The sequence below is a fragment of the Spermophilus citellus genome (assembly GCF_964194105.1).
Source record: "Spermophilus citellus genome assembly, chromosome: 2".
Taxonomy (NCBI): Eukaryota; Metazoa; Chordata; class Mammalia; order Rodentia; family Sciuridae; genus Spermophilus; species Spermophilus citellus.
In genome coordinates, this window is record NC_138183.1 from 251389454 (window position 1) to 251397424 (window position 7971).

The 7971-nt window shown below is 39.5% G+C and overlaps 1 long non-coding RNA gene across 1 annotated transcript; it reads left to right on the forward strand.

Annotated features, from left to right (window-relative positions):
* Positions 1 to 1669: 1669 nt before the first annotated feature.
* Positions 1670 to 5593, forward strand: LOC308639811. Its single transcript, XR_014020122.1, has 3 exons — positions 1670 to 1694; positions 3714 to 3865; positions 5333 to 5593. It is a non-coding gene; the product is annotated as an uncharacterized lncRNA (long non-coding RNA).
* Positions 5594 to 7971: the final 2378 nt, after the last annotated feature.

Consider the following 7971-nt stretch of genomic DNA (forward strand, 5'->3'; position numbering starts at 1 on the left):
TTAACCAAAGTCTGTTCAGTAGGATTATGAGAAATTTTATGATTTAAAATTATATTTTATTGATTATAAAATTGTGTAAAAGAATGAGATGTATATGTAGGGGCATTATTTCTTTGTAAATGAATAGGCTTATCCATGTGGCAAAACAAAGTAATAAATAAAAAAATGTAAGTAGATCCTTATTAGACTTTGGCCACTAGCCCAAATGAACCCAAAATGAGTATCAATAAAAACATGAAGAAAGGAGTAGGGACGAAAAGGAGGGAAATGGGTAACATCCATTTGTGGACGTGTATTAGAATGTGGGCCTCATGGATTTACCGATTTTCACATAGGGCCCTGAAAGGTGAGAACAGTTGTTGACTATAGCATGAATCTGTTGAGAAGAGATGGAAAACAGTTTTATTAGTGATTGAGCATTTTGATGAAAAAATCCATGGGATTTCACAGCATCTGAAAATAAAGGACAAAGGGATTTCACAGCTTTATCAGGATGAGTGTTACATTCCATCAAAGGTCCAGGAATCTTGGTGTGGCTGCATATATGAGTAAAGAAGATAGGAGACTATGGCACAGTAAAAGAGTTTGAAGGTTAAAAAATAATAATAAGTTGGAATTTAAACAAGGACATTACACAGATACAAAAATATGAGGAACAAGTTTAGTAATATATTGAGAATCTGTGATAATGTTTAAAGTAGTAGAAAATAGTCTTAGCACCAGGACAACAGCAGGTACCTCAGCTTGTTGTGGAGAGATTTGAGGTAGAGCATGATAGTTAGTCCATTTATCGTTAATAAGAACAGATATTATTCCTCTTTATTTACCTCTATTTGTATATATCTTTAATCCATTTATAAGAGGAATGGTAGAAATTAAGGAAGAAAGGAAATGTATAACCCGATATAACAAAGAGAATTATCCATCATGAGGCATGTGAAAATCAATTAGTGCTAAAAAGATTGTTAATAGACTTGATAGTAAAGGAAGAACTGTAAATATTGGAGATACAAATTTTTTTATAAGTAAGGTATAAAACATGAATGTCCATGCCTATTAAGGATAAATTACTACTGTTATCCTATTAAGGATAACAGTAAGAGGTAAAATATCACAGCCTGAAAAATGAGGACAGTATAAGTATTTTAACATATATATACACACACACACACACACACACACACACACACACACACACATATAATTTTTGGTTATAATAGTAACTACTGTTGTAAAATCATAGTGTGTTTTAACAAAAACTATCAAAGACAATGGCACATTAGATATTGAATGTTGATCCACCATTATTGTTGATAATCCTTATAAATTTTTTGTAAAGTCTCTTTTAAAGAAGGAATTAAATAAAGAAAGGAGGCGGGGCTGGGGATGTGGCTCAAGCCGTAGCGCGCTCGCCTGGCGGCCCGGGTTCGATCCTCAGCACCACATACCAACAAAGATGTTGTGTCCACCAAGAACTAAAAAAAAAATAAATATTAAAAATTCTCTCTCTCACTCTCTCTCCTCTCTCACTCTCTCTTTAAAAAAAAAAAAGGAGGCAGCTTTCTGTATCTTTTTTTTTTAAAGAGAGAGAGAGAATTTTTTTAATATTTATTTTTTATTTTAGTTCTCGGCGGACACAACATCTTTGTTGGTATGTGGTGCTGAGGATGGAACCCGGGCCACACGCATGCCAGGTGAGGGTGATACAGCTTGAGCCACATCCCCAGTCCCCGTTCTGTTTCTTTAACAACTGGAAAAAATGAGAGATCAGTTTGGCATCAGTTGTAATTTTTAATTTATGTATTTAAGAAACTATATGAAGATTAATTTTTATGTTAAATTTAATTTACTTATTTTAATTGTAATATAAAGACATAAGAAAAGCATAATTAATACTATTAATCATCCCTGTTTTGTTTAAGAAAAAAATTTAGAAGTAATGGATATTATATTTTAGATATTTTTTTAGAAATTAAGACTTTATTGTTTGGTCACATAGAAAAACCCATAAGTTAGAACCTTAAAAACATTTATATTTTTGATTACTTTGTATGAATTAGGTTATTTGCATCCTTTTTTAATTTAAATTTTTATTTATGAGTGCTCATTTGCTTAAATGTCAATTTTGATATCAGGTACATGATATATAGATATAAAACAGGCCTGTATAATTGGAAATGCCAGGTATAGAAATTTTAACGGGTATCATGGACACTGAAATCAAGAGTTTCAGGTTAGCTGGCATTTTTGTCCTTGATACTTATTAGACTCATCACCAACATAACCACATTTATATCTTTTTAAGGACTTATTAAAAGAAATTTTGAATGTATTTGAGAGTCAACTCTAGGAAAATTGGCATTTGGATAAAGACAGAATGTAAAAACCTTTACACTTAGATAAAATCGGACTGATCAGAAAAATATATCAACTTACATAGAATACTTAAAAACTTACATTGTCATAATACTAAGTTTTTTTTTTAAATCAGGTCAGAGTGTACTTTTGACTTAGATAAGAGTAAGTTGGAAGACTGTGAAATTTTTAAGAAAAAAATTTTTTTTAAAAAAAGAAAGCTTTGTACATTTAGAATGTTTTTACTTTTTTCTTTCTGTAACATTAGGGAGGAACTGGTCAAGAAAGCCAGCTGAACACAAGATAAGACAGCCAGTCAAGCAGTTTCCATCTAAAAGAGACACTTTTTTTTTGTTTTTGCCTTAACTGGTTTTTCATAAACCTAGTAAAACTGGTAGGTCTTATAATCTACATTTTAAATATAAGGCTAGGAAAGTTAGAGATCTAACAGAAGTTAAAAGTAAGTAAAACTGTTGTAACCACTTTTTAATAAGATAATTCTCTTAAAGTATGGTGCTATAGTTTACATTTTTTTGTGTAGAGTTCTTTTTTTTTTCTTTTTGTTTTAAATCTTGCAAATCTTGTAACAGTTTCCACGTATGGTTGAATATACCTAATGATTTGTTGTGGATTGGAAAGGACAGAGCATGGTAGCCACAGGGAGCCTTTGGACACTTGTTTATTTTTGTTTCCTTTGCCCCAGACCAGGGTGGCCTCTTGAGACCCTGCTTAAAGCCATACCATAAAAGTATTTATTACCTGATATTAGTATTTGTGTCTGATAATTCTGTAATTGACTGTTCATTTAAACAAAGAATTAATTTCAGTCTACTTACAGTAACTGATAAGCATGTTTTAATGACAGTAGAGTCAAACCTTGTATTTCCCCTTTCATTTAACTCATGTAACTTTTCATGTAACTCTTTAAATACAGCAAAAGGTAACTGTTCATATTTTGGTTGGTTAGCAGAATTTATTTTAATAGGACAGGTAGGTAAGTTATGAGACTCCCCCTCCTTCACAGCTTGTCCCAAACAGTTAACTGGGACCTAGCTGGGGGCGGGGCGGCTGCCACAGCTGGCCACGGAGGCGATGGCAGTGAGTTAGTTAGAGGAGTCACATGCGTGGGAGGCTCCAGGACAGCTCAAGGCAGAGTGTTGTTGCCAGGGCTGTGCCGCTGCTGTGGGGGGGACGACAGGGGATTTAAAGGGGGCACGTAGCCAGGCACAGAAGGAGAAAAGCAGGCAGGTTGATAAATACAGGTTTTTATCAATCGTATCTCTACAAAAAACAAGTTTGAAGCACAGGAATAGAAGTTTGTGGCTTCTCATGTAGCGTTTCACCTATTTTTCTCCCAGCCTTTCAAATTTAGTGTGCCACTTTCTGGATAAAAAGGACAACAAGAGCTTATCTCAAGCTGGCAAGGCAGTAGGATCAGCATTATTTACGGTATGTCCAGCCTTACTACACAGGAGAGAAAGCTCAGCCTGATGACGTCGTTGAGCGTCAGGTAGAGAATTACCCAAAGCCTACTGATTAGGGTACCAGCCCATGAAAAAGACACGCATCAAAAGCCTGTTCCAGGCAGAAGTTCCCCAACACCTGTCAACATCCAGAAGGGTCTCTATTAAGGCAGATTTTGTTGTCCCAAACTCTCTGTGGACTGGGAGGCTTTGCGGGAGAGAACTCTTCTCATGCCCCACGTTGGGCGCCAGGTGTAAGGAATAATAATAATAATGAAGAGGAGACAGAGAGACAAGGTGCAGAGGCAGGGAAAGTGGCAGAGTTGTTCCTTGTCCAAGTGGCCACGTTTATTTATACCAATAGGTTACATTAGGTCATTAGTACCGTAACCACATTATTGTTTAGAGTATTAGTAAGGCTGTTTATTTTGTAGTTACATTTTATAGTTATAATATGTAATGTTAGGAGTCTTGTGCAGTTCTCAAGAAAGTCCATTGTCCGTTAGGTGGGCAAACCCAGGAGCACCAGAGTTTGGTGAAACATTGTAGTTATCAAGCAAGCAAATTCCTTTATTCTCAGGAGTTATGTCCTAAGATTAAGGTGAAAGTTGATAAGACTCTAGCATGGAGGGCATTACCATAGCAACTGGGCATCCCATGCCTTTGCACAGAAACTTTTAAGGCACCAAGCATGCCACAGCCCTGAAGTCATCAGGGACCCAAACACAGAACCCCTGTGGGGGGCCGTCACACTGAGTGACCAGCATTTTCCTTCCCTGATCAGTTGAGGCTCTGTTGGTCACTTCCAGTGATCTGGCCACATTCAAAGTGACCTAGACAACTGCCTCAATCCTTGAAGTAGAGAATGTGTCTTCATGCATAGGCATGCCTTCCTGCAGCCCTGTGGATCAAGCTACGCTCACCTGTTCCTTTGTGATATTACCCCTTTGCCCTGTTTGGGATAGAATGTTCCATGGAAACGCCCTTTGGTGTGTACCCTTCTCTTGTTCTGTCTTTGGGTGTGGCCTTCCTAGATGTCAGTCAACCTGCTGACAGCAGACATCATGAAGTTAGACTCAGCCCCCTGAAACCTGACCCGGCTTCATTTGAATGGCTTCTCCTCAATAAAAGGGGTCAGCTGTTGAGAGCCACAGCCAAAGGGGCCCCAGCAAACTTCCAGCTGCCAGCAAACTTCCAGCTGCCGGCTGATGATTGGTTCACAGCGGCCCCAGCAACATCTAGCTGATTGGCTCCTCTGCGGTGATGTTCCTTGGGCTATTTCCCTGCCCTTTCAGACCACGGAGCTGCTCATTGGGGGACTTCATTGGCTCCGCCCACGCAACCCAGCCAATCGGCCTCAAGAGCAGGAGGATTGTGGGAGGTGGTGAGGCTTGTGGGGGTGAGAGGCTTGTGGGAAGCCGGTGGTGGCAGTTGGGCTCTGAGGGTTTTTTTCTGAGGAGCTGTTTTGTTTGGCGTGTGTGGTTCTAAAAATAAAGTTCGTTTCTTTTGACAAGTGGCTCCTGAATTGTGCCCAGCCAGACTGCAGCATTTGGTGGCTCGCACGGGGAGCGACTGAGGGTAAGTAAACTGCTCGCCCCTGAGGGCAGGGCGAGAGGATGGGTAGCCATTCTAAGTTTCCTCTTTTGTTTTGCTTCATTTTTGTTTTAAGTTGCCTGTCCCTGGAGATGAGTGACACAGAAGAAAAACCGCTCACATCTGAGGAAAAACTATTTGCGTCTGAGGAACAGATAGGGAGAAAGGACGGATGCACATTTCAGGAGGATAGAAAGGCTGATATAATGAATTTTTGTTCCAATTTTATTTCATTCTGTCTCGGTTTTGTTTGGTGTTATCTTGTTGGGTTGTATTATAGTAGAAATACGGGATCAGCAATTAGTAAAAAACAAACCGAAAGACTGTTAAGTAAATTATTAGAGGAAGGAGGCTTCCCAGTAAAATCAAGAGCAGTCAGGGCATATGTTGATACAATACAAAAATGTAGCCCATGGCTTTTTAAGGAGGAGTTGTTAAATATATCACAGTGGGACCATCATGGTGAAGATTTAAAAAGAATAGAAAAGAACAGCCCAGGGACTCTGCCAGTTGGCACATTGTCATTGTGGACATTTGTATCTGGTTTGCTTAGTCCAAAGCCTTCAGTTCAGACAATGATAGAGGAAGGAGAAGACATATTGATTCAAGTAAAAGAGAAGGTCTCTCAAGTTAGTCAGACAGAGGAAAAGATTCAAGTAAAAGAGAAGGTCTTTCGAACTAGTCAGACAGAGGAAGAAAGTGTAAAGCAGAAAAAGCCATCAGGGGAAAAGTTACAACAGGAGACTGCTAATAACACCTTTCTATCAGAGAGCGTAAGTGTCCAACCAACAGCACCACCTCTACAGGAGACTGCTACTAACAGCATTCTATCACCAGAGGGCATAAGTGTCCAATCAACAGCACCACCTCCATATGCTAGGAGGCTCCCAACCCCCGCAGTTGATAGTTGGGATCCTGAGACAGGATCTCAAGTATTAACATGCCCTGTATTTGAGGTAGGAGGGCAGCGAATTTACCAGGGTTTAAATTTCAAAACAGTGAAGGAGCTAAAAGAGGCTGTAACAACCTATGGTCCTCAAGCACCCTTCACTGTAAGCTTGGTCGAATCCATTAACAACTTGAACATGACGCCAGCAGATTGGGCTTATATGTGTAAAGCTGTGCTAAATGGAGGTCAATACCTGTTATGGAAGGTTGCCAATGAGGAATTTTTCAAGGAGACGGCTAAGCGAAATGCAGCAGCTGGTTATCCTCAGAGAAATCTAGATATGTTGTTAGGAAAGGGACCTTATGAGGATCAGCAGCAACAAATTGCATATGATCCTGGCGTATACTCACAAATTGCTGCAGAGGCGATTAGGGCATGGAAGACTTTACAAGGACATGGAGGTTTACAAGGTCAATTATCTAAGGTAATACAAGGAGCTAATGAACCTTACGCTGAATTTGTAGATAGGCTTATTCAAACAGCTACCACAATTTTGGGGAATACAGAACAAGCAATGCCATTAATAAAACAACTGGCTTATGACCAAGCGAATCGTTGGTGCAGAGATATCATTAGACCATGGAAACATGAAGATTTAAACACATATATTAAATTATGTAGAGACCTTAATGAACAAGAGCAAGTCATGGCAGCTGCAGTAAAACAGGCTTTAGATGCCAGAGACATTAATGAACAAGGGCAAATTGTGGCAGCTGCAGTAAAACAGGCTTTATATGCCAGGCCAAGAACATGCTACAATTGTCAACAAACAGGACATTTTAAAAGGAATTGCCCCATAGGAGGAGCGTTTAACAAAACTAGGTATCAAAGGAGTAGAATACCGGGTATTTGCCCACGATGCCGTACAGGGAGACATTGGGCTAATGAATGCCGTTCTCAAACCACCATAGAGGGTACTCCATTATCAAAAAACGAACAAAGACAAAGTGTTTATCCACAATATCGTGGACAAAGGCATCGGGCTCCGTTGCCAAAAAATGGACAGGGGGCCCCAATGCTCTGGGGCCCCAAACCACAAATATATGGAGCACTGGAGGAACCCAGCAACCCCATCAGGGTAGTGCCCAGGACACATTGTCCATCAGATCCCTCATCAGACAAACCAGAGGGAGCGCAGGGTTGGACATCTGCGCCCCCGCCAGATCAGTACTAACTCCAGAGATGGGAGTTCAAATCATTCCCACAGGGGTAAAAGGACCTCTTCCCAAAGGAACAGTAGGCTTATTATTGGGACGCAACTCTTCTACTCTAAAAGGACTTTTGATAAGTCCTGGGGTAATTGATCCCGATTATGAAGGTGAAATAAAAATTATAGCCAGTTCTCCAAAGGGTATATCAGTAATTTCACCAGGAGATAGAATAGCACAGTTACTAATAATACCAAGACTACATGATAAATTTTCCTGTCATGCTGTAGAAAGAGGTTCCAAAGAATTAGGCTCCACAGGTGTAGATTGGGCTACGCTTTCTTTAAATTTAGATTCTCGCCCCATACTAAAACTAAATATTCAAGGACATGAATTTAATGGGCTACTGGATACAGGTGCAGACCTTAGCATCATCTCTCGTCAAGAATGGCCAAAACATTGG